The sequence below is a fragment of the Prionailurus viverrinus genome, chromosome B1, assembly GCF_022837055.1.
Source record: "Prionailurus viverrinus isolate Anna chromosome B1, UM_Priviv_1.0, whole genome shotgun sequence".
Lineage (NCBI taxonomy): Eukaryota > Metazoa > Chordata > Mammalia > Carnivora > Felidae > Prionailurus > Prionailurus viverrinus.
The window spans coordinates 186082077-186106656 of record NC_062564.1 but is presented as its reverse complement, the minus strand read 5'-3'; the positions used below and the strand labels follow the sequence as shown (position 1 = coordinate 186106656).

The window sequence follows — 24580 nt, the reverse complement described above, 5'->3', positions numbered from 1 at the left end:
GTACGAGTAGGTGTGATGTGCTATCTCATTGTGGTTTGGATTTTCATTTCCCTGATGACAAATGATGTGCTCATGTGCTTATTGGCCATTTGTATATTTTCCTTAAAAAGAAGAAATAAATTCAGACCCTGTGCCCATTTCTCAAATGGGTAATTTGTCTTTTTAATGTAGAGGAATAAGAGTTCCTTATATATTCTGAATACTAATTCCTTATTAAATATATGACTTGAAAAAAATTCTTCCATTCCACGTGTTGCCTTTTCCCTTTCTTAATAGTGTCCTGTGAAGCACAAACGTTTTAAATTTTGGTGAAACTCAATGAATCTATTTTTTCTTTGGTTGCTATGCTTCAGGCTTCACATCTAAGAAATCACTGTCCTAATCCAAGGACAAGAGAGAACATTTATTCTATGAGTTATATAGTTTATACACTTACATTTAGGTCTTCGGTTCATTTTGAGTTGTTTTTTGTATACGGTAGGAGGTAGGGGACCAACTCCATCTTTTGCCTGTAGATATCTGGTTGTTTCAGCACTATTTGCTGAAAAGACTAATCTTTAACCCACTGAATTGTTCTTGGCATCCTTGTCAAAAATTAATTGACCCTAAGTTGATTTTTTTCTTAATTCTCCATTCTGTTCTATTGATCTATATTCTGCTCTATGCCAGTACCACACAGTCTTATTTACAATAGTTTTGTAGTAATTTTTGAAATCAGAAAGAGTAAGTCCTTCAAGTTTGCTCTTTTTGGTTTTTAGGATTGTTCTGTATATACTGGAGCCCTTGCATTTCCAGATGTATTTTCTACCATTAATTTATAAAGTTCTTTCCATGTTAATAGTACCCCTTTATTAAACATATTATTTTTCTTATATATATTTTTTTCCACTCAGTAATTTTAACATTTAATTAATCTATTAATCTTTCACTCACTGTTTTGGGATTTGGCTATAGCTAACTTTTTGGTATGTCAGTCTTCTGCTCTACCTAATGTAGGCTAGTCCTTTAATCTCCCCATCCTTGATCACTGTGAAACTCAGACTCTACCTGAGTCATAATCTTGTTACCTTCTTCTTATGTAAATAGTGCAAAAGATTAAAAATGGCCAAAAACTATTTGCCACGCCTCCCATCAATAGATGAGGTGTATGTGCCCTCCTCTTCAATTTAGGTGCGCTCTGTAACTGTTTTCATCAATAAAATATGGCAAAAGCTTACTCTGTACCTGGGTTTAAGCCTTAACAGACTAGAAGCATTCACCTCTTGGTCCTTAGAACATTCTTTCGAGCCCTAAGTTGCTATGTAAGAAGTCTGACCACCCTGAGACCACCATGCATGCTTTGTGTGGGAACCCCTGACAGCTGGGGGTCCCAGCCTTCCAGTCATCTTCCAAGAAACCAGACAAGTGAGTAAAGCCTTTCAAAGCAGTCACCCACAAGCTAAAGCCACCCACCAGGTGACCCTAGTTGACCATCATGATGTAGAAGAATCACCCAAATAAGCTCACTTGGATTCATGACCCACAAATTCATGAGATATAATTAAATGGTCATTGTTTTGAGTTTGGCAGTAATTTGTTACACAGCAGTTTGTTACAGATCAATAACCAGCAATGAGCCTGGGCTAACCACCACTCATGTACTGGTAAAATAGATGGAGAGAAAGAAGATGCATATGAATCTTCTTTGTTTTGCTTTTCAAAAAACATTTGTTTTGCTTTTCAAAAAACATTTTCCCTTTTGAAAAGAGGAGAAAGAGTAATGGTTGCAAATCAAATATGGAAGCTCTGTCAAGCCCTTGTATCCCTTGCAGATTCTGGATGAGAGAGGAAGACTGGCTGGGAGGTGGACAGGCAAAAAAAGGCGAGGCTTTGAGGAAGTCTAATGGAGGTGGTGGCTTACTCCCTTACTTTGGTTAATCTCCCCTGAAAACTCCTCCCACCTATGTCATCTAGGAAGAAGATTCTTTTTAATCCCCTTATTTCGAGGATGGAAGAGATACTAGGAAGAGTAGACTGGGGCTGAGTTCTAAAGTGCACCTGGCTTGCCTCCAATGCAGAATCGACTTTAAAACTGCTTTGGCTATTGGTAGAAATATAAAAGGGTAGCTACTATGGAAAATAGTATGGCAGTTCCTCAAAAACTAAAGCATGGAATTGCTCTATGATGTGGCAGTTCTACTTCTGGGGATATATACAAAGGAACCAAAAGCAGGGTCTCAGAGAGGTGCGTGTATACCCACGTTCATAGCAACATCCTTCACAACAGGCAAAAGTGGAAGCAACCCAGGTGTCCACTGATGGATGAGTGGATAGACAAAATGTGTTATAAACACACGATGGGGCATTATTCAGCCTTAAAAAGGAAGGAAATTTCTGACAAATGCTTCAACATGGATGAGTCTTAAGGCATTACGCTAAGCGAAATCAGCCAGTCACAAAAAGACAAAATACTGCTTAATTCCATTTATAGGAGGTACCTGGAGTATCAAATTAATAGAAACAGAGAGTGAAATGGGAGTGGCTAGGGGCAAGGGTGAGGAGTATATCGAAAATCGCATGAAGAAGTTCTGGAGATGGGTTACGCAACAGTGGGTAGTATGTTTAACACTACCGAACTGAGCACTTCAAAGTGGTTAAAATGGCTAATTTTATGTTATGTGTATTTTCCCACAATTAAAAAAAAAATAAAGAAAACTCCAGATTTTTTTCTGGGTGGAAGTTGGGGGCTCTGGATTTTGGGGAAATGGCTGCTAGGCTGTGAATGCTAAATCCTCAACGATTCCAAAGATCAATTGTCTTCATCGTGTAAAGGACTTAAAAGGCACTTGTTATTTATAGAACCTCGTTTGGGAATTGTATTTTTTTCAGCTCCCAAGATTTAAAGAACAGACACTATTAGGAAGTTTTCTTGTAATTTAAAGATGATCCGTATAGATGTTTATATTATAAAAAGGTATTCGTGTTACAGTACTAATTTGTAGTAGCTAATATTTATTGAGTGTTTACTATGTGCCAGGCCCTTGGCCAGGCTACATCAGTTAGGATGGTTAGGTTACACTGTGACTACAAACAATCCCCAAATAAGCAGAATTTGGTTTTAAATAAATTAAACTTTATTTCTCACTCATGTGACACAAGTGGGCTGGGGACTGTGTTCCCACATATCATCCTCTTTATCCTAAGAGCCAGACTGATAAAGCTGACAATATCAGGAACACTGCCAGGGCCCTATCAATAGGAAAAACAGAAACGTATATTCAGAGTTAACCAAACTGAAAATTACCCAAACTGAAAAATTTGAGGACACAATCCCTAAGATTGTCTTCACTTCTGACACCAACTGCAAGTTCAGAAGTTTCCCCCAAATACTTTCAGATTCAGTAATTCACTAGAAGGACTCTAAGAACTCGCCGAAAGCTTTTGCGCTTACAGTTACACAGCTAAAGGAAGAGACACATAGGGCAGAATCTGGGAAGTTTCCAGACACAAAACTATGCAGTCCTCAGGATGCATTACTCTCCCAGCATCAATCCCTGATGCTACTCACAGAATATTGCTGACCAAGGCAGCTCACCTGAGCTTCTGCATCTAGAGTTTTTATTGAGGTTACAGAGGCATGATTAATGGCAGGATTTAATGATTGATTGAATGATTGACTGACAACACGTGACCCAAGGTCCCCGCCCTAAATCACACGGTTGGTCTTCCTGGTGTGGCCAACCCCCACCCTCACCAAAGGCATTCCTATCAAGTATGACGTTGAGTACCTCGTGGAAGCTGAGGGCAAAGGCCAGTCCTTTCTTTGGGCAAGGCCAAATTCTTTTTCTTTTTTTTTTAATTTATTTTTTTAATTTACATCCAAGTTAGCTAACACACAGTGCCACAATGATTTCAGGAGAGCAAGGCCAAATTCTTCACTACACACCCTATGTCAAAACACACACTGGCCTTTAAAGCTTCCACTCAGAAGGAACACATGGCACTTCTCACATTTTTTTTGGCTAAGTCAAGTCTCAAGGCCAAGTTTAACTTCAAAGGGGGTGGGGAGGTACATTCTTCCCATAGATGATTAGATATAGGTGACTAGAGATCCAGTCTACCATGTAAGTATTTTTTGTGTGTATTATTCACTTAATTCTCTCAACAATTCCTACTACTATCTCCATTTTTCAAATAAAGAAACTGAGCCACAGGGAGTATCTATGATAACTGAATATCTTACCTCTCTACTAAGTGTCAGGCCTCAAGTCATGCGGCCGGTGAGGCCAGGGCTAGAAATGCCTGGTTTTAAGCCCAGGTACTCCAGCTCCATAGCTCACGCTCTGTAAGACAATAAGGAAAAAATTGTATTGCTTCCTCACGTTTCTTCTTCTCTGCATTCAAATATTATTTGATGAATACTCCTGCTGTGCCAGGCACTGGTCTGTGATGTGCTGGAAATACAATGGTGAATGTGACATTAGGCACTTGCCCCAATGAAGCTGAGGTTTGTCTTACTTTCTTCTTGGACAAAGGATGAAATACAGGGCCTGGAATAATCAGGTCCCATTTGCCACACGCACAGTCACCATTATGACCCTTGTATCACACTTATTCTCCCCAACTGGGATGGAATCTTGCCTACCTGCTTCTTGAGACTTTGGAGGGGCAAAGAAAGAGGTAAAGGAAAAATTAAAATTTGGGTGAATGGAATGAAATAAGAGTGTAAAAAGCACAATAGGATAACTCTTTGCCACTTCCCCTTACCTCAGAATAGTCAACAGGTACAGTATAGGCACTGCCCCATCTGATGGCAATTACAAACTGTATTCCCACCTGGACTGGTGCCTTCTGGCTCAGTATCAGCCCTATCCTTACCCTTCATCCTCCAGAGTGCATACCTTTTCCTGGAACTATTGAGGAAAGAATATGTTTTCTCGTCCTGAGTTTGCTGAGAAGACAAAATGTTGGCAGCTATCCCGTCACCACTGGAGATCAGCCTGTCTGAGAATGGAGCCACAACAGAGGAAAGCAGACAAGATACAAGACATGCAAACCAGTCCTTTAACATTTGAGCTCCTGCATCCAGCCATGCCTGAGGTCAGTATGTCCTAGACTTTTCAGTTATGCGAACCAATCAATTCTCTCTTTTTTTATTTCGTTTTTATTTTGTTTTTAATTTAAATCCAAGTTAGTTAACATACAGTGTAATAATGATTTCAGGAATAGAATTTAGTGATTCCTCACTTGCATGTAACACCCAGTGCTCATCCCAACAATTGCCCTTCTTAATGCCCCTTGCCCATTTAGCCCATCCCCCCACCCAACACCCCTCCAGCCACCCTCAGTTTTTTGGTATTTAAGAGTCTCTTACAATCAGGTCTCTCTTTAGGGCCAAGAAGTTAAGTTGAATTTCTGATAGTGAAACCAAAGAGTCTCAATACACCCATATATTTTCCCCCTTTTAAAGTTCCAGTGCCACAAAAGCCATCATACGTCCTCCAGAGGAAGGGAGAAAGGTTTGTATTCAAGAAATGAAAAGAAACCTGAGGAAGGCAAATGAGGCTCACAGAGCATGATACCAGTTTCCTAGGAACCACCTGCTGAAATTGTCACTGCTTCTACCCATACAGCCTGCAATTTTTAGAAAAGTATGAAGAGCAACAGAAGGAGGAATTGACCACCAGGAGCTTGGAGGGATACCAGCATACTGAGTATCTTCTCTCTACTAAAAAGATTTAGTACTAGAAAGCTGAAGTGAAGCCTCATATCCTTAAAATTCATTACAGCCATAAAAAGCACCGCCATATTTTCATGAGCTATTAAAACAAACAGTTAAAAATAAAGCCCATTTGGTATCCAATATCCTTCACACGATCGTATTTTTTCATGTATTTGTGAAGCAACAAACGTTGGCTAACTGCAATACATCTCCTTGTAACTGATTCCAATTTCCACATTCTCTTTTGCATCCTAAAATAATAAGCTACAATTTCTCTAGCCATACAATTTATAAATTACATAGACTTCCATCACCGCATGAAATGCGTTCTCTTTGTTTCTCCTCTTCACCTTTCTCAACTGATCTTTCATTTTAACAATTCTTGATGAAATCCCCACAACATCGAGTGATGTGAGAATGAGCATCAGAACAGTATAAAGGGAGGGGAGCCTGGGTGGCTCAGTTGGTTAAACATCTGACATAGGCTCAAGTCATGATCTTGAGGTCTGTGAATTCGAGCCCCGAGTCAGGCTCTGTGCTGACAGCTCAGAGCCTGGAGCCTGCTTCGGTTTCTGCCCCTCCTTCTCTCTCTTCCCCTCCCCTGCTTGCGGTCAATATCCTTTTCTCTCTCAAAAATAAATAAACATTAAAAAACAGGAAAGAAAATGCTGAATACACTTCATTTCAGACATCTTTGCTGCTAGAGCATGAGTGTATGACATAGGGCCTGAAGGAAAATCTACTGGAAATTTGAGGGAACGTTTTCTCTCAGATTAAAAAATAAAATTCACAAAAATAATAAATAAACAAACAAAATTCACACACACACACACGAAGAAGGATGCTCTTTCTCCCTACTTCTTGTTTGTGGATGAGATCTTGTAATGATGTGATACCTGGAGCTGCAGCAGCCTTCTTGAGAGTGAGGGTATAACCTGAAGTTGAATACTCTAAAGTACTCTGAAGATGGTGAGAAGGAAGAGTGGTTTTTAGTGACATCTTTGAACCTCTCATTTAACTAACCCTGGGACCCCGCTACCTTAGGATTTAGCACAGTGCCTGATACATACAGAGCACTTCACAAAGATCTGTTGAATGAATAAATGAATGGTTTTAACTTTTCACAATTTGTCTTCAGAGGAGATAAAAGAAATGTCTACCCAAACTAAATCTTCATCCACCCATAACTCAGCAACTCCACTCCCAGGTATATATCCAAAAGAAATGTGTTAGTTGTCTACGATAGACAGGAAAAGCATTCATAACACCTTCAAACTGGAAACAACTCAACTGTCCATCAGCAGGAGAATGGATAAGTCAGTGTTGGAATATTCTTGCTTTGGGATACTATAAAACAATATAAAAGAATAAACTATTAATACAATAGCATGGATGAATCTCACAGACATAATATTGAGCAAAAGACACTGTACACACGAGAATACTTACTATATGATTCCACTAAATAAAGTTCAAGGGGCGCCTGGGTGGCTCAGTCACTTAAGCATCCGAGTCTTGATTTCAGCTCAGGTCTTAATCTCACGGTTTGTGAGATCAAACCCTGAATCAGGCTCTGCAATGACAGTGCAGAGTCTGCTTGGGATTCTCTCTCCCTCTCTTTCTTTGCTCCCCCTCTGCTTGCACACAATTTCTCTCCCTCCCTCTCTCAATTAAATAAATAAATTTTTTAAAATGTGCTTAAAAAATAAAAATAAAGTTCAAGAATAGGAAAATTAATCCAAGGTGATAGAAGTCAGTGGTTACCTCTGGGAAGTAGGGATGGTTATTGAGGGGTACAGGGCATAAGAGAATCACCTACGGTGACAGAAATGTTCTTCTATATCTTGATCTGAATTGTGATTACATGGGTTTATGCACATGTAAAAAAATCATCAAACTATACATTTAACAGCTGTGTAACTTCCTGTATATGTTATACCTCAATTTTTCTTTAAACAAATTTTTATAACGTTTATTTTTGAGAGAGAGACAGAACGTGAGAGGGGGAGGGCAGAGAGAGAGGGAGACACAGAATCAGAAGGAGGCTTCAGGTTCTGAGCTGTCAGCACAGAGCCCGATGCGGGACTCTAGTTCGTGAGCCGTGAGATCATGGCCTGAGCTGAAGTCGGACGCTTAACCGACTGAGCCACCCAGGCACCCCTACCTCAATTTTTCTTAAAGCAAAAAAAGTTTTGTTTTTCTTTTAAAGGAGGTAGAGGAAACAATTTTTACTCAGTATTTATTTAGGGAAGGTATTACTTTAAGTGCCTTACAAAATAACCTTCATAATAACTATCAAGTAAGCATTGCTATCTATATACTCCAGATGCAGATATGAGAGTCAGAGAGATTAAGTTACTTTCCAAGGTCACACAGCTAATCAGTGGCAAAGCTGGTATTTGAATACAAATGTATCTGATCCTAAGACCCATGACGCTTTCTCTGTATTACTATAAAATGTACAGGTACCTGCATGGCCAAACTTTCCAAGGTCATGGAAGAAAGCATCACTGTGACCCACGAATACTCTTCCTGAAAGTGGATTTTTCTATAGAAGTTGCCTAGATGGGAACAGAAAAGGTTTTATGTACAAAGATAGTCATTGCAGAATTTATCATAGTGAAAAACCGAAAACAAGGCAATTATTCAACAGCGTATAATTAAGCAAATGATAATACATATACTCAATAGAATATTATACAGCCATTAGAAATTATGTTCAAGAAAGCTTCTGATGTAATGTTCAATGGGGTAAAACAGAATAGAAATTGAATTTACTTTAAGAATACGACCATGAAAAGCAAAAACTTTTTAACGTAGAAGGAAAAGCCTGAAAGCGTTTGCACGTAAAGAACGTTAACAATGTCTGCCTCTGAAGAATGTGATTTGGCAAAGTGGTTGTAGGGGTTGGGGTGGGTGGGGGGTTAGGGAGAGGACAGGGACATTTCTTGCTTTATAGTCTATGTATTTGATTTTTCACAATGAATATGCATAATTTTATGATGACATTGTAACTCATTAAAAACAACTGGAAGGAAATGTGTAAAATATTAACAATAGTTGTCTTTGGATAACAGGATTTGAGAGATTTTTTTTAATTCCTCCTTTCACTTTTCTAGACTTGGTAAAATTCCTATGATGAGCATATGTTTCCTTGTATCTGCAGAAAAGAAATAAATTTATTTCAATGAGATGATGCATCTGAAAGCACGCTGTAATCTGTGAAGCAATTCAATTACAGGTGACTTTATAACTACCGTAAAACATATGAAATGCTGTCAATGCCATTTGTAAGAGCAGAGGGCAGGCCCTCTATCCTGCGGCCTGAACACGCAGTTTCTCCACAGCTGCCACCTTCAGAAGGTGGAAGCAGGCTGGGCAAACCACGATCTGTCCACTCAGGACAATTGTAATGCTCAGTAGTTTTTCTGGCAAAACCACGGGCATTAGTTTAGAACATTTCTTGAGGCTGTGCTTCTCTGCCCAGGCTGCACATTAGAATCATTCAGAGGTGATTTTTAATTTTTTTTAAAACGTCCTACCCCCAGGGATTGCAATTCAATCGCTTGGGGTGCAACCCAAATATGGATTTTTTTTTTTTTTTTGAGAGAGAGAGGGTAGGCAGGGAAGAGGCAGAGTGAGAGAGAGAGAAAATCCCAAGCAGGCTCTGTGCCATCTGCACAGAGCCTGATGCAGGGCTCAAACCCATGAACCGTGAGATCATGCATTACCTGAACTGAAACCAAGAGTCAGGCGCTTAACCAACTGAGCCACCCAGGTGCCCCCCAAATACGGATATTTTTAAGATGTTTCCCAGTTAATCCTGATAAGCAGACTGGAGAGTGATGCCTTCTGGAAATACTGTGGATAAATTATCTCCCTGTAATGCAGGGAAGTGTTCTAAAACTCCTCTGGGAATGCCTCACTGTCCAACCAAAAAAACTGGAAAAACATTTGCTTTCTTCAAACCAACCTGAGCTTTATTTTTTAAAAAGTAAGAATTTTAATCACCACTACTACATTTACAGTTTATAAGGGGCACTCAAGGAGTTAATATCATTTGATGATCTCATTAAATTATGATAACTTGTGTAAACTGCTAACAGGTGTAAAGTAAATGCCTGGACAATTCTGGGAGGTAAAAGAGGCAGAAACTATTATTTCCATGTTGCCCAGAAGGGAATTGAGAGGGAAGAGTACAGAAGTTTCCCAAGATCTAATAACAGATTTGAACCCAAGTATTCCTTCCTCCAACTACAACATTTGACTTATGTCTTTGAACTGCCAGGGATATTACAATGGAACAAGAGAGTGGAAAAAGGCTTGCCTGCCTCCTTTTTCTCTGCATCACCAGAACACAGAAAGCAAAGTGAATGTATTGCGTAACTATATTGTGCATGGAATTTTGCTACCCAATAGCACTGCCAAGGACAAGGTCTGGACACATGGCTGAGTGCATATTGAATGAAAGACTGAATGACTTTATCATCCAAGATAATACTACCCCCATTTGTCTTAGTCCATTCAGAATGCTATTGCAAAATACCATAGACTGAGTGGCTTATAAACAGCAAGGATTTATTTCTCACAGTTCTGGAGGCTTGGAAGTCCAAGATCAAGGCTCTGGCAGATTCAGTGTCTGATGAAGTCCCACTTCCTGATTCATAGGTGGCAGTCTTCTCCATGCAACTTTACATGGCAGAAGGGGTGAGGGAGCTCTCATTTATGAGAGCACTAATCCCATTTATGACGACTTCACCCCATTACCTAATCATCTCCCAGAGGCCCCATCTCTTAATACCTTCACATTCGTGGTTAGGATTTAACGTACACATTTTGGAGGCACACAAACATTCAGTCTACAGCACCATTTTTCATAGGAGGTAACAAGACTCCAAGAGGGAAAGTAACATATTGAGGTAGAAGGACTTGTAACAGAGAGACCTGGAAGAAAAGACAAGTAGGGACAGCCAACCTTGTACTCTTATCCACTATACTAAATTACCAACTGATTATAGTTTTTAAACACCAAGCCCTAAAGACCACAGCCTTAGAGATAATTTATACAGCAACTCTACTCTAGATATTATACACAGATATTACAATAGGAGGAATATTAAATAGGAGTTGGCAGCAGTGATGTGCTATTACCGTGTTTTATTGAAAACAATTCATTTTACTTAAGATTTACTTCCAGAATCCTTAGTCTGACTAATGACAACCTTCTGAAATGATTAAAAAAAAAAAAAAAAGATTCTGCTTCCTGAAAAATTCACATGATATAGTATGTGACAGATCTCCATAGTCATATGTTTATATCCACAATTACTAGATACAAATAAAAGAGAGCTAGAGAAAAGCTATCATATATGCTTTTAATCAGGAAAGAAAGACCTCTCTAATCAATGTCTTGCAAAACCATTAACCAAAATCCTAAACTGAAGCTCAAATAAGTGGAAAATGAAATGATCCACCTACTCATGACAAGGTGATTGAAGTCTTACAAAAAAAAAGTTAATGTACATATAGATGAAAAGGACTGATGCTGCCATTTGGTAATTGGCTAAATAACAGTCATAAATAAATGGAAGAAATAACTAAGTTGGAAGCAGAAGTCAAAATTTTCCCCATCATTGTCAAGAGGCCACAACACATTTATCCAGAACATCGATGCTTAGATCATCAGTTATGTGGAACAGAACAGACAATGGTAAAGGGCATTATAATTCATCCATCCATTGTCTGTCTGTTCGACTATCCAGGCATCCATCCAATAGATTTAACCACATCAAAATGCCATTATTTTATTTTTTTTACTTACAAGACAGACAACTTAATGTGGTTCAATACAAAATATTCAATTAATACTTGTTGAATATACTGTGTTCAAAGTACTGTGCAAGGTTTGGGAAGTCACAATTGAGTAAGAAATACACTTCATCTCTGCAAACCCCCAGTGGGAGAAATACACACCAACTACTATATATAAGAGAGTCATGAATATACAAAGTACCATGAGATTATATTAATACATATGCATAGGAAGAACATATAGCAAATTGTCAGCAGGGACGCGGTTGGTGGAAGTTTATAAAATTATTTTTCCTTTTCCTTATTTCTATTTTAAAACTCTTTATTCGTGAACATGCATTATTTTGTAATTAAAAGTTTTTTGAAAATGTACCATGAAGGTTGCAGAATTGATGTCTATTAATAGGTATGTATAAAATAAAGGATTTAAAAGTTAAAATACATGAAGCAATCTAAGTAAAACAAATGAATGAGAGACTGAACATACAAACAATGGCCAGACTATATGTAAAAACAGAGCTCTGACCTACAACCTGCAGCAACCAGCCTGGGAAACCAACCTATCATCTATAGTAACCAGCCCAGGAAACCAATCTTCTGTCTACAAGTCAAACCACTATCTATCAACCAGCTAGGAAGCTAAACAATGATCTCTGTAGCAACTGACCACAAACAGCTGGGATTTAATTAATAAGTTAACATGCCTAATTTTTGAACTTTGGACTAACCAGAGACAGCCCAATATGTGCCCCTAACCAATCATATAGAATTCCCCCTTCTAATTAAGCCCCTTCTAATTAGCCTTCTAATTAGCTTCCCCATGCCAACAGCCTCCAATCAGGACATACCTAAAGCCTTCCCTTTGTTTCACTACAAATTTTTCCTTCCCCTCTGCCTGCCTTTCAATCTCTGCCAAAACACAAGTGATGGTGGCTGACTCCTTTGCTATAGCAAGCTCTAAATAAAGACACCTTGCCTATTCTCGTTTGGTTTGTCTTCATTCATTTCTGCAGAAAAGAGAAAGAGAAATAAATTCAGGAATGAGCTTAGCACACAGAATGCAAATAACAAAGGCATATACATTTATGAGAAATGAGCGTTATAGTAACTCTCCATACTCCACTAACCACAGGGACTAGCTGGGTTCTCATTAAGCCCCAAGAAGATAGAGTTATTTTACTTCTTTGTACTTCCTTCTTTACACCCTCTTTGTGAGCATGGTTTATACCCCTAACCCCTTAACCTGGAGAGCAAAATCCAAAGCCATGAAATACCTCTCCTTTTATTTGATATTTGAAGGCTGAATCAGAATCAGAAAGACCTAGGTATCAAATTTAATCGCTAAAATACCAACTCCATGAGGGAAGGGGACATGTCTGTTCGGCTCAGTTGAATGATTGAAATAAACACATGGACGCATCTGGGGCATAAGCACCACACGGAACCTGCAAGAAGACAACCCAAATGACTAAATCATCTCAAAAACCTATCTTGCTTCTCCGAAGGTCCCGAACCAAGGCATAGTCAGAGAAAATAGATGATCCAGCACACCAAGTATGGCCCAAACAGACTAGCCACACAGGAGCCAAAGATTGGGGTCATCACTGCCTAGTAATTTGTCCCATGATGCTCAGTGCTTAGTTGGATACAGCTGCATTTCTAAACTCCATCTTTCTCTCATGCTCACTGGATAGTAAACATGAATCACTATTAATAATAATTTTCCACTGCACGTCCAGAACAATCCATCCAGAGAAAATTGGAACTTCTTCTTTGCTGAGGTCCAGTCCCATCAATTTGATGCTCATTTTCTAGAAAGGCCATTGAGCAAAATTAATGTACCCAAACAAATAGAGTTTGTCCTTGTAACTGATTCAGAGTATGACAGGAAACAAAAGGGCTGCCTTAATGGCCTCCTCTGGGAAATTTATTTTCAGAACATTGAGTTATTTTCTTCTACTCTACCAGATTAGATTAAAGTCTTTATTAAAAAAAAAGAAGAAGAAGAAGAAGAAGAAGAAGAAGAAGAAGAAAGGAAGAAAAATAAAACTTCGTTGTCTCTTTTCATAGAAATCACTTTGAGATCTAGCTTCATTTAAATTCACTTGTTATTGTCCAAGTCAAATAATGTTATAATCTCAGGGTTATAACATTCTTTCCACTTTCCATTTTTTCCCATTTTCTTCACACTGCCCCCTGGCATGTTTTACTCCCAGCCTCTTAACCTGAAAAGGAAAATCTAAAGGCACCATATGCCAGAAATGAGGTCACCTGAGCCTCTTTAAAATACTATGATACCTTGCCATGAGATAACACCTCGGACTATTATCCAAAAATTCTGGTCATCTTTTTTTCTGCTGTATAGGACAGGTCAATGAAGGTACCCACCTCACTCTCAGCCACTGGAAAAGAAAAAAAAAATGCCCTCTCACAGTCTCTAGAATGTTCTATGCCACATGATCTGCCTGCCTCCAGACCACTTCCATCACCGCCAATTGGATCTAAAAGCAGCCCATTCATGGGCTAACCTTTGAGGTCATGAGGCATGAAAAATTCTATCCAAATAGGAAAGATAGTAACAAAAGAAGCCTACCAGAGTGCCCGGTTGGCAACTACATTTAGAAAATACAAATAGCAAGGCATTTGGGTGGCAGGAAGAGACTGAACAATTGCAGAGAGAAGGCATGAGTGAGCCCACAGTACTCATAAGCAGCAGCCACAGCGTCAGGAAAGCATGATCAGACAAGGAGTGAGTGGGCAACAGGAAAAAGATAAGATCTGGCAGAGCTGAAGCAGCAGGATGGCAGGGAACTGGTGACCCCTTGGTGCTAAGGAGCAGAGAGAGAAGCTAGTTCCTGGCCAGGTTTCCCTCAAAGTCGGCTGGATGGCCATTCCTGTCACACGAGCTTCCTACCATCATATGTACACCCCAAAGCAAAACAAAACAAACAAAAACCCACGAACCCCTATTACAGGAACCCAAGTGTGCATCTCTTTTTTAAATACAAAACAGCTGGACACAGATGCCTCTAAAAACTAAACCTTGACACAACTGGTGGATCTTCACCTTCTTGCACAAAGAGGAGGTACAAAGTGCAGAGGAGGCTGAAGTCATAGGCAAGAGCCCTGAGGTCTGATCAAGCTCTGCTACTAATTTGCAAGGTAATCGTAAGTAAGGTGGTTTTCATTTCGAAGCCTATTATTTTAACCATAACATGGAGTTGGATGGGATGCATCCCCTTGGTAACTATTTATCGAGTGCCTCTGCTATGTGGCAAGTTCTGTGCTGGCTGATGGGGCGTAACAGTGATCTGAGCATAGTTTTTGCTCTTCAGGCTTGTGTGCCAGTTAGCAAACAGGTAAACAGATTATCACAAAGTTGCATGATGTTAGTGCTAGTTAGAGAGTTCATTTGAAGCCAGTGAGGAGGGGCATCTAATCTGGTTGGGGAAGGAGGCCTGCATACAAGTCTTCCTGAGGAAGTTGAGACCTGGAAGAAGAGTGGGCATGTTCTGGCTAGACGGGAAGAAAAGAACGGTCCGTGTGATGGTTAGTTTTATGTGTCAACTTGGTTAGACCGTAGTGCCTAGTTATTTAATCAAACACTAACCTAGGTGTTGCTGTGAAGGTGTTTTGGGGAGGTGGTTCGCATCTATAATCAGTGAATTTTAAGTGAAAGAGATTACTGTCCATCATGTGGTGGGTCTCACCCAATCAGTTGCAAGGCCTGAAAGCAAAAACTGAAGTTTCCCAGAGAATAAATTCAAGACGAGAACATCAACCCGTGGGTTGCCAGCCTGCCACCTGCCCTGCAAATTTTGAACTTGCCACCCCCCACAGTCACAGGAGCCAATTCCTCTAAATAAATCTTTTATATCCTATTGGTTCAGTTTCTTTGGAGAACCCTGACTAATACAGTCCACAGACAGGGATAGGCACAAGCCCCTTGGCAGCAAAGCCAGAAGGATGGCTTACAGAAAGTGAGGAGGGCAGTGTGTAGAGCTTGCAAAAACTTGTAAACCCAAATAACGTTTTTAGATTACCTTCTAAGTATCAGGTGAAACCACCAAAACGTTAAGCAGAGGAGAAACATAATTAATAATGTGAGTTGAGAAGATCACACTGGCAGCTCCACAGAAAAGAGATTTGGGGTGGAAGGCCTGGCTGACACCTTTGGTGTCTTGTCCAGTATCTTTTCCTCGCTTACCTCCTGCCAGTGGAATTATAATTTGGTCTGGTGTCCATCTCTTCAAGGTGACTCAAGAAAGTGGGGTTGTATTCCCAACTCCAAGGAGAAATTCTGATTGTCCCAAGTCAGTACAATGGTCCCATTCTCCTTGTCAGTCATTGGTTCCACAGTGGCATGTGAACTAGTTCTGGGCAGTGAGCTTTGATGGGAGGTCTATCATGGAAGACTTCTGGGAAAGGCATCTTCATTTGTAGAAATGCACCAGGGGGCAGTCCCTTCCTGCTTCTGGATGTGGCCGTGTCTGGGTATGAAGCTGCTTACAACGGCTGCCACCATTGTTCACCCATAAGGGTAGCATCCTGAGGGTAAAGCCAACAAACTAAGCATGGATGAACTAAAATGGAAAAGAACCTGGGTCTCTGGTGACAGTAATGAGTCCCTGAGTCAACCAGCTCCCAGTTTTGCCCACTTGCTGGCCTTCTCCTTTGGAAGAGAATGAATTTCTTTTAAACCGATTTGTGTTGGGATTTCTGTTTTTGCTTCCCATGATATCCTAACTAGTTTGGGGACTAGAGTAGAAATAAGAGTCTAGTTAAGAGAGTGTTGGAATGGTCAAGACAGAGATGATGATGGTTTGGACCATGGTGGTAGTGATGAAGAGAAAGAGAAGTTGATGATTCAGGAGATATTTTGGATGTAGAATCAATAGAGTGATGGGTGGATGGATGGAAGGATGGATAGATTAAATCATTAGGAAAGTTCTTTCCATGTTGACAATGACTGTCTTAGTCCATCTGGGCTGCTGTAATAGAAATATCATATGCGGGTGGCTTATAAACACTATAAATTTGTTTCTACACTTCAGGAGCCTGGGAAGTCCAATTAGTGGCACCAGAAGATTTGGTGTGTGGTGAAAGCCCACTTCCTGATTCACAGGCAGACATCTTTTTGCTGTGTCCCCACATGGTGGAAAGAGGCACGGGAGCTCTCCAGGGATCTTTTCTGTAAGGATACTAAATCCCTTAGTGAGGGTTCCACCCTCATGACCTAATCACCTCTCAAAGGCCACACCTCCAAATACCATCACGTTAGGGATTAGATACCAACATAATGAATTTTGGCCAAGCACATTTAGTCTCTACTAATTTCTTTTTTTTTTTAATGTTTATTTATTTTTCAGAGACAGAGCATGAGCGGGAGAGGGGCAGACAGAGAGACAAAGAATCAAAAGCAGGCTCCAGGCTCTGAGCTGTCAGCACAGAGCCTGACGTGGGGCTCAAACTCACAAGCTGTGAGATCATGACATGAGTGGAAGCCAGACGCTTAACCGACTGAGCCACCCAGGCATCCCTCTGCTAATTTCTTAACCGCTTAATATGTCATTTGAAAATTTCTTGCGGACCAGGAATGATTGCAGTTGTACTTCTGAGGTTCTTTTGTGTCTAATTCATTGGCCAACAATACTAACTCTGAGACACAAGTTAAAAATAATATCAGCAGGTGCCTGGGTGGCTCAGCCGTTAAGCATCTGACTTTGGCTCAGGTCATAATCTCATGGTTGGTGAGTTTGAGTCCCGTATCGGGTGTGCTCAAGCCCCACTTTGGGTGAGCCCCACTTCTCTCTCTCTCTCTCTCTTTCTCACCCTCTCTCTCTGCCCCTCTTGGGGTTTTCTCTCTCTCTCTCTCTCTCTCTCTCTCACTCTCTCTGCCCCTCTTGGGGTTTTCTCTCTCTCTCTCTCTCTCTCTCTCTCTCTCTCTCTCTGCCCCTGACTCACTTGTATGCTCTCTCTCTCAAAAAACAAAAAAAATAGTATCAGCATGTTAAGTGTGTTTGTTAATCTATATCAGCGTCCAAAAGTCTAACTGGGAGCAGAAATTAATGCACAGCCACTCTCAAGTGTTTCCTCAAAGCCAAGAATGACCATTTCCAACCGCCAGAACTTTCTTGAACAAAGCAACTTTTCCTTTATTCTGAGACCAGCTTAATGAGAAAGCCTAGCGGAGGAGCAACCTCTAGAAGGGGGTGGCTGGAGGTCATTTAGTATAGCTGGGGCATCTTCGTGGATGGCTCAGACCAGTGTGGATATGTTTACAAGCATGTGCATCCTGTCCCCTCCTTAGCCTTTGATTGCACCTGGATCCTGGCAGGTGGGCCTGTCACACACTCAGTGTGGAGGGGACTGTGCGAGGAAGCTCAGAGCACGTTCGAGATGTCCCGAAAAATTAATGGAACCCCATTCGGCTGTGGTTGTTTCATAGGCAGATTTTCTGGCAGGTTTCCTTCAACAAAGACCTTTCATTGTGAAGTTTGCAATCATGGCCTTTTCATCCAAGGAAAAGCATAAATCTGGTCACGTACAGGATGCAGTTCTGCTTTTGCTCACTCTGTCTCTTTTGTGACTACTTGCTAGGTTTGGTCAGTGGTTTCCTTTTTTGTAACACTGTGCTAATACACATACCAAGGCTTTGATGGGGGGATCTTCCATCTGATAATAACAGGTGCAAATTACTGTGATGGGGTTTTATAGTGAGTTGAATAGCTCCCCTCGACACTCTACCCCCCAAAAAATTCATGTCCACTCAAAATCTCAGAATGTCACCTCATTTGGAAATAGAGTCTTTGCAGATATAATTACTTAAGATGAGGTCATACTGGATTAGGCTCGACCTTAAATCTAATGACCGGTGTTCTTAAAAGAAGAGGCAAAGAAACACAGAGATGCACAGAGAGAAGGCTAGGTGGCTTTGGAGCAGAGATTGGAGTAATGGGTCTACAAGGCAAGGATGCTGGGAGCTCCTGGAAGCGGGAAGAGGCAAAGAAGAGCCTTTGGAGGGAGCGTGGCCCTGCTGACACCTTGATTTCCAATCTCTGGACCCCAGAACTATTGGAGAATAAGTTTCCATTGTTTAAACCAGCCAGTTTGGGTTAATGTGTTAGGGCAGCCCCAGGAAATGAACACAGGCTTCAAAGGCTCAGCCCCAGGCTCTCTTGGGGCCTCACCTGTCCCCATTTCTTTTTCTCTGCTCAGGCCTTAAGGATTTGTCAGTTTTCCTTTTCTTTCAGCACCTGTGGTCACTCACTCGCCTGCTCTCCACCAGGCCCAGCAGAAAGGGTACCCTGTTTCCCCAGCTTGCCATTTTCCTGCCGACAAGCCCAGAGCCCTCTCCTTATTGTCTTTGTTTTGTTTTGTTTTTTATTCTTTTTTTTTTTTAACGTTTATTTATTTTTGAGACAGAGAGAGACAGAGCATGAGCGGGGGAGGGGCAGAGAGAGAGGGAGACACAGAATCGGAAGCAAGCTCCAGGCTCTGTGCCATCAGCCCAGAGCCCGACGTGGGGCTCGAACTCGCGGACCGCGAGATCGTGACCTGAGCTGAAGTCGGACGCTTAACCGACTGAGCCACCCAGGCGCCCCTGTTTTTTATTCTTTACTGCAGACAAACAGGCAACCACACAAATAAGAATCCTGGGGAAATTACAAAGTTTATAAAACTTGTTAAACCATAGTCCTGCTCCCGAGGTTCCTGGATTTAACTAGCCTCTGCAATTAAGTTGGCACTTAGGGAATTTAGCTCTCTATCTCTTAAAATGAAAAACAAAATTTGAATTGTATACGTCTATACAGTTCTAAAATGTTTTACATCTTTTCCTAAAGTAAGCTGCACAAACTGGAAGTACCAATCAATGCATTTTATTTAAGTACATACATTTCTTGCCACCACCTCAGCCGTGCATCCCGTGAACCCATCCCCATCTGTATCCCAAACCAGGATTCTGGAAGAGAAAATCTGACAACTCTTTTCTTAACTCCCTTCTGAGATAGTCCCTGAGGAACTAGGCTTCTGTCCGTTTTGTTCATTCTAGAGCACGGAGCTGACCAACCTTCTCCTTCTCTTGCTGAGATGTATCCTTCCCTTCAGAAGCACCTCCTCTCATTTGGCAGCTGTGATCATCACTGAAAAGGCCATAATGGCCCTTGCCTGACATCCGGGAACTTGGATTTGGGGAGAGTTCCCACCGTTCCTGGTAAGAGCGATTCACTGGGCCTAAACTGCTTGTGCAAACAATATGGTGTATACTGGATACCTGCCTTGCTTCTATGGGGATCTGGAACTTTGGTAGATGCAAGGCAGAGGGTGCCCACATGACTGGCCCCAATAAAAATCCCGGGCACTGAGTCTCTAATGAGGTTCCCTTGTAGACAGTCTTTCAGTGTTGTCATGGCTTCTAGTTTGGAGGAGGTGTGAGTTTCCTATGTGATTCCACTGGGAGAGAGCTCTTGGAGGTGAGTGCCTGGTTTCCTCTGTACTTCGTCCCATGGGCCTTTTCCCTTTGCTGATTCTGCTTTGTATCCTTTCATGATAATCTGTCATAGACACGAATATGGCTATATACTGAGCCCTGTGAGTCGTCAAAATGAATCTAGTGAATCTAGCGAATCGTCGCCTTAGTGAATCTTCAAAACTAGGGACCCCCAACACAGATTGTCTTGATGATATTTGGAGAGCAAATATCAATGCTACCAAAGAGAACTTAGGGGTTGATGGCTTCTACTACAAAATTCATTGACATAATTCTTTTAAATATGATTTTACTCATTCATTCATTGGTTCATGAACTATAAAACTTCTGTCAAGCACACACTAGGTTCTAGTCAATCTTCTACCAGAAGAGGGAGAGAGAGAGAACTACAGAGAAGGGAACAATGTATCTCTCCTTGCAAGGGGCTCACATTTTCATGGCACCTTCGAATAGGGAAAAAAATTAAACTTCAGTGGGAGAGGGCTTCATCAGAGGTCAGAGCAAGGATTTGTGGAAGACACAAGGCAGAGACATTATGATCTCTGCTTAGGCAACTGGGGACAGTATTCCAAAGGAATTGATATTAAACCGGTGAAGAAGAGAGTAAGGATATTCTGACAGCAAGGATAGACATGGAGACATGAAATAACTGATTCTAGAAATAGGGAGAAGTTCAGGATGGCTGTAGCTGAAATGAGGCAAAACATAAGGCTTATGTTAGAGGTTAGAACCTACTCTTCGGGAGAAATTACATGCCACAGTAAATTTTTAGGTTTGTTTTTGTTTTTGTGTTTTGGTGACCAATGGGGTAACATTAGAAGTTAGTGACAGTGATCGGAATTGTGATTCTGAAAGAACTTTCCACTGCTTTCCTACGTGAAGAGAAGTTAGAATAGGAGTGGCTTAAGAAGATGAACTCAGACCACCAGTATTCAATGCTAACTCTGCCACTTTTTTCTGGGTAATCTGAGACAGATTACTTAATCTTTATATGCCTTAGTTTTCCCATGAGTAAAGGGATAATGAGAACTCCTGTCTCAATAAGCTGCTGTGGAGGTGAATATGCTAATAAACTCAAAGTGCATGCAACAGCAGTCTGGCTTTCAGTAGCCTGTAGCCTTGATTAACACTGCATTAAAGCAGCATTTTAGGGGCGCCTGGGTGGCGCAGTCGGTTAAGCGTCTGACTTCAGCCAGGTCACGATCTCGCGGTCCCGGAGTTCGAGCCCCGCGTCGGGCTCTGGGCTGATGGCTCAGAGCCTGGAGCCTGTTTCCGATTCTGTGTCTCCCTCTCTCTCTGCCCCTCCCCCGCTCATGCTCTGTCTCTGTCCCAAAAATAAATAAAAAAATAAAATAAAAATAAACGTTGAAAGCAGCATTTTACTTGTACTTAAGTTTTTGAGAACAGATTCTGCTTAAAGCAAGATCCAGTATTAGTATAAGATAAATTTGGGGAATGATAGGAAACTGGGAGTTATTTTTTAAAACATATCTGTATTCAAATCACAACCTATACAAGTAAATATTGAAGTGGAGTAGAATACAGATTGAAGGGGTCATCTAGAGGATCTCTGTGTTTTCTCAAGGTAATAATAGATTCCCTATGAAGCAAAAGTCCACTGGAGCTAGGTTAACAAAGCCAAAACAGATTATCAGCCTAGTGGCAGTTATCAGATTTACTCAAAGACAAGTGTTCTCTGTTTTCTGTGTTTACTGATTGCATAGCAGTTGAACCACAACCTTTAAAATCACATCTAATTAAAACTTTCACCTTAGTCAAGTAGTTCTTGGTTGTTTTTTTTTCCCATTGCTATGAGGGCCTTATGATACACTAAATCATTTTTGAATGTAATTTTTTGGTTAAAAAAAATCAGTGTGAAAGGTATACAGCAGTAGAAGTTCCAAAATTTCCATATAGAAAGAATTCAGTGGCAAGCATGTATTTGGAACATTCTCCAAGCTAGCCTCATAGCTATCGCTATCATCCTCAATTCCATTAAGACTCTCCTTGAGTCTTTGACTGTTGCGCTTGTTTTTTGTGGCTGTTGTCATTCCTCGACTTCCTTTGCTTGTGGCCACATCCCTCCAATCTGCGCGTCTTCACATCTGCCCCCGTGTGTATTCTCTTCTCTCTCAAACCTCCCTCTGCCTTTCTTTTATAATACACTTGTCACTGGATTTAGAGCCAACCAAGATAATCTGGGATGATCTCGTCCCAACATTCTTAACTTAATCACATTTGCAAAGACCCTTTTTCCAAATAAAACAATATTCACAGGTTCTAGGAATTTGACATGGACATATCTTTTGTGCCACCATTCAACCCACTACCTAACGTAAAATAGCACCTACCCATTCACACCACCATCATTCTGTATTTCCCATCCTGCAGTGTCCTTTTTCATAGCATTTGTTATCATTTTACATGCTAAGATCCTCTTCCTTACTTAGCGTGTGTCTCCCCCATGGGAATGGGAGCTTCTTGAGAACAGACACGTGTTCACTCCTCTGTCTCCAGCAAGAGGATAGCACCTGTCACCAAGCTGGCTTCCCTGCCAGGATTGCTCTTTTCCCCCATTCTTCTCACAAACAGCACTGGCGGTGCAGAGCCGGCTTGGCATTCTGTCTTTCCTTCTCTCTGCCCCTCCCCTGCTCTCTCTCTCTGAAAAATAAATAAATAAACATAAATAAATAAATAAATAAATAAATAAATAAATAAATAAATATCATCCGCCCTGAGGGCCTCCTCTGTCATCTATCAGCCCAACAAAAGGCCACAGCTGGATTGCTGAAAGAAATGTCAGAAATTTCAGATGAGATTTTACTCCAGCCAAGTCTCTTCCCTACTCGTGTATTCTCTTTCTTAACCCCCTTTCCTGATCTCTGCCCCTCTTACATGCCCTCATAGCAGCCTGTTCTTCCTCCACACAGCATTTAGCATACTGTTTTTGTAAATTGCCTATTTGTCTGTAAGTTCCATCTGATCATAATCTCCACGAGGGTAAGAACCTTGAGCTCTTTGCAGAGTTCTGTGCGTTGTTCTACCAAATTAGAGAACCCAAGGGAGTCATGAGACCCCCCTCGAATTTGTAGACAGTCGGTCATAAATGCAGGTAGCCTGGGACCCCCGAAATATGGCTGGCATCTGAAGTGAGGGCAGTTTTATGGAGGACTGACCCCTTAACTTGTGGAATCTGTGCTAACTCTAGATGGTTAGTGCCAGAATTGAACTGTACTATACCAGTTGGTGTAGGAATATCTGTCCTGAATCATCCAAAGGCTCCTTGCTTCCGGGTGCATAAAACTTCAGGCTCCCGACAAAGACTGGATTTCAAATACAGGTTTTGGAAGACTCTCCGTATACAAAGGCCCCATAAAATAGCAGCAGTGCATTCTCTATTTTCTTATTAAAGGAGCATTATTTTCAAAGCGATGACAACATTAGACATGGTGCACTTAGGCCTGCGTTAGGATGTTCTAAATACATAGGTATTGTAGAATGAGATTGTGGGAGTGGTGACAAGTTTCATTTAAAGATCTTGCCTCTTCTAAACCCTGACTACTATAAAAAAAAAAAAATGCACTCCTAAGGGAATAGTCCATGGGAACAACGTGAAAACTGAGATGTTGAGGGTGCTTGGCTGACTTGGTTGGTGGAGCATGCGACTCTTCACCTCGGGTTTGTGAATTCAATACCTGTGGTGGGCATGGAGTTTACTTGAAATTAAAAAAAAAAAAATTAAAAAAAAATTTTAGAGACACTGAGATGTTGACACAGGGCATATTTTGTCATGTTTTTATAAATGTTTAAGTCTGCTTTGACTGACTGATTTGATAACGAAGACTGTCTTTACCAAGTACCTTTTAAGTTAGATGTTTTATGTACATGGAATGAGTCTAACCTATAGTTCCAAGGTTTTGATGAGATACAAGAGTTTTAGCAAATAATATCATATTGGGAAAGCTCTATAGAAATGTTAATATTTTTACTTTCTCATTTCTGAGTTAAAAATAAGGTGCTTTGAAATGAAAAGATTACACTACCATTATTAATAATTGGAAAAGTCTTTTTAAATTTTATATTATTTTGGAGAGAGTGAGAGAGAGTGCATGAGCAGGGGAGGGGGCAGAGGGAGAGAGAACCTTAAGCAGGCTCCATGCTCCCCAGGGGCTTGGGGCTTGATCCCAAGACCCTAGGATTATCACCTGAGCTGAAATCAAGAGTCAGATGCTCAGCCAACTGAGCCACCCAGGCGCCCCTGGATAAGTCTTTTAAAAGCCTTTTTGATATACTTCCCAGAAACTGAGAAAGTGAAAAACTCAAAGGAGGACCTGAATGAAGTAACTGATGATTGATCATAAAAATAATTTGGGGTAATGAAATAAAATACTCTGTGATGTTTAGCATATATTTTGAAAGAAGATCAAAGATTTGAGTGACATTGCTATTATAAAATGTTTCCCATGTTCATCTATTTATTTGAACAGATTTTCTCAATGTTTATGCCTATAAAAACTAAAACTACAAATAGAACTGATGCGGAACCCTGCCTTATCTAACAATAAGTAATATTCCTA

The 24580-nt window shown here is 40.8% G+C and overlaps 1 long non-coding RNA gene across 1 annotated transcript; it reads right to left on the bottom strand.

Moving 5' to 3' along the window:
- Positions 1–4227: 4227 nt before the first annotated feature.
- Positions 4228–22663, bottom strand: LOC125163842 (uncharacterized). Its single transcript, XR_007151569.1, has 3 exons — positions 22450–22663; positions 8171–8262; positions 4228–4322 (listed from the first exon to the last, which is right to left on the bottom strand). It is a non-coding gene; the product is annotated as an uncharacterized LOC125163842 (long non-coding RNA).
- Positions 22664–24580: the final 1917 nt, after the last annotated feature.